This window comes from Populus euphratica, unplaced genomic scaffold (genome assembly GCF_000495115.2).
Source record: "Populus euphratica unplaced genomic scaffold, PopEup_1.0 scaffold2491.1, whole genome shotgun sequence".
Lineage (NCBI taxonomy): Eukaryota > Viridiplantae > Streptophyta > Magnoliopsida > Malpighiales > Salicaceae > Populus > Populus euphratica.
The window spans coordinates 19125-22233 of record NW_011502311.1 but is presented as its reverse complement, the minus strand read 5'-3'; the positions used below and the strand labels follow the sequence as shown (position 1 = coordinate 22233).

Below are 3109 nucleotides of genomic sequence, written 5' to 3'. Positions count from 1 at the left end.
TTTTAACAATTTTAATTTATTAATTTTAAAAATTTTAAAAAAATTAATATAATGATTTTTAACAATTTTAATTTATTAATTTTAAAATTTTTAAAAAAATTAATATATTTCCAAATAAAAACACCATAAATAATTGATAATGAGAGATTCTGATATTGCAGACATCTTCATCATAATTGGTCACAAAACCTGGCGTCCATGCAAAAGAAATTGACATCCAACCAAATTCAAGAAAATATCAACGCTTTCCTGCATGTCTCATCAACCATGGCGTAATTATCAAGAAAAGAAGCTCAATCCTTTTGCGAGAAACTATTAAACCACCTCGATGATTTGAACCATCCTTTTGTAATGGTAAGTCTACTAAAGGAAGCGAAATTTACGATTCATTTTCTTACATTGCAGATTGCAGTAGGAACCCTCCATTCCCGTTCATCATTCTAAGCGCCTGAACTTTCCTGACACTTCATCTGAAACTCCATTGCTTCACATTAAGAGCATAATTTTATTCGTCTTAATCCTTATTGGGTGAGAATCATGTATAATATACCCGTAAAAGAGCTGGCAGAAGCAGCTTCAATCAACTGCAACGCAATGTACGCTATTCAAATACCAATGTGAAGTTCAACTGCTATTAAAATGCTACTTCGCTGTACAAAATTTGCCAGCAGAAAGAAATAAGACCAGATAGAAGAACAAGAAATTACCTCCTTGAGATTAGATATGCAAACATAAAATAGTTGGGAAATCTACATCCCATTTATAATCAATCATGTTCCATGATTGCTAGTCCTTCTGGAAAACATAAAACTCCCTCGAAAGGATTTTAATCATTACAGAATTATCTAAGTAAAACAATCGCAGATGATGTATGTACAGATACAACAGAAACAATTCGAAGTGACAATATCAGTCGAAGTTCAAAAAGCAATTCATTGATTTACCACCAAAGCAGAGCGAGGACCACCAAGAATCCAATAAAAAAGAAGAGGTTTTTCAAAAAATTATCGGCCTGCTGCCCTCGAGTAGTTGCAGGTGGGAAGCCGTGTGTATGATTGCCGTGAAATCCATGAAAGCCATATGGAAATCCAGATGTTGTTCCATACACAGTAGCATCTGGGAACCCTTGAAACTGAATATTAAACAACGATGGGAAAAGTGATAGACCACCAAAAGCAGTTGAAATCGTAAAGCCACCAATCCTTGTAGGCGCTGCAGGCATGAATCCTCCTGGCATTCCAAACCCAAAATGGGGAAAATTATTTGCATCCGGCGGAGGAGCAGTTTCAGGCCTTTGTCCAGACGGGCGACTAGGAATATCAATACCCGGATAAGATTTAGATCGAGGGTCAGCCTGCGTTTTCCCTCTACCATAAAGAGGAACCAATTTCTCTTCTTGTATGATGGCCTTACAAACTGGGCATTCATGTGAATGCGAATGGTGGTGTAACCATCGGTATAGACAGGGCCAACAAAAGAGATGACCGCAAAGTGTTACGATCGGGTCCTGAGCTAATTCAAAGCAAATATTGCATTCAAAATCGCCTGCATCATTGCCATTATTGCTCGAAAACGACGAGCTTTCCAGAGGCACACTTCTCGATTCCTCATATCCACTTTCCATCTCTTTATCCAAAAACCCTCTAAATCAACAGCCTGTAATCACATAAAATCCTCAGGTACCATCAAGAACAACAGATTTTATACTTCAATTCTCTGTATCCTTAAGCACAGAGAATCTCAAAATAAAAACATGTCACCTTCACTTACAACTAATCAAATAACAAAAATTGAACCTATTCCACAAATCCAGCATAAAACAACCTAATCAAAGCAAACATAATAATAAGAAATGCACGATGTCATTAAAAAAAAAAAAAGTAAAATGACCCATCATAGTCGGTCACAAAAACATCATAATTCAGCATGTCAAAACCTTGAAAAAGATGGGGGGGGGAGTTTACAACTTTATAAATCAAAACAGAAAACAGATCAACTACCAAAAAAAACCATTAAAATCCTCTAAAAATCACCCAAATCATATATAAACACAAACAATAAAACACTCAAAGCAAAACCTCATACGGAGACAGGAACCAATACCACTCACCTTGATCAAGAGAGACAGGGAATAAAAAAAAGAAGCTTTCTTTTCTTTTCTTTGCTGGAGAAGGAGAATGAGAATAAGAACGCGAATGAGGAGTCTTTAATAGTTAATACTATTTTATTATTAAAATGGAAAATAAAGAAGAAAAGTTCGACAGGAAGATTCTGGATGGATGTGGCTTCCCTTACCTAAACTTTACCTTGTCGATTTCCCCTGGTAAACAATGTGCAGGATTTTTTTTTTTTGGGATTGGCATGCTTGTGTTTGTCCGATTCTACAGTAAATGATCAGACGGTTGTGCATTTTGATAAGACGTGATCAGCTATTTGAACCGCTTGATGATTGGATTGTGTGGTTTCTTGGGCTGGGCCTTGAGAATTGGTTAACATCACCCAGCCTGATATTCCCGTACAAAGCTTTTACAAGGCTTATGAATTATGAATTTGGGCAGGTCCGAAAATAGAGGACTCAGCACTCAAGTCCATGGGCTTGCTGTCTAATATAGGCAAGGATTTGACTATGATTGAAGTTGTGTTAAACATTTTTTTTAAAATATTTTTTAATTTAAAGAAGGCAGCACTCATTCTCGGCTAATGGCATTCTAGTAATGAAATGCTCCATCGAGTGCCATTGGCTGTCAAAACCTGGATTGACACTAATTTTGTGCTGACACAGGAGCCCTACCATTCAACACTAAAGGATAACAAAGGCTGGTAACTTGTCCGCCCAGGAGGTTTTGAACTTCTGGGGATATTTTGATTTCTTAATATATTTATTTTTCGGTTGCAATTTCATGTAGAAATCAAGGACCGGAATACAAATGGATGCAAGATGCTTTCTATATGCTAGTCATTTTTGTCATGTCAACTTTGCCGGCCAGTCAACACAACTAACTAGTTGGAGTCTTTTGTTGACGAGCATAGGTTATTACAGTCCTCAAAAAATAATAAGTGGGATTATTTTTTTTTCAACGTGTAACCTGCACTTGTAGTCTTGTTTTTA

General features: G+C 36.5%; 1 pseudogene; it reads right to left on the bottom strand.

The window, feature by feature from the left end:
* Positions 1-690: 690 nt before the first annotated feature.
* LOC105119060 (E3 ubiquitin-protein ligase RNF185 pseudogene) lies at positions 691-2341 on the bottom strand (annotated as a pseudogene).
* Positions 2342-3109: the final 768 nt, after the last annotated feature.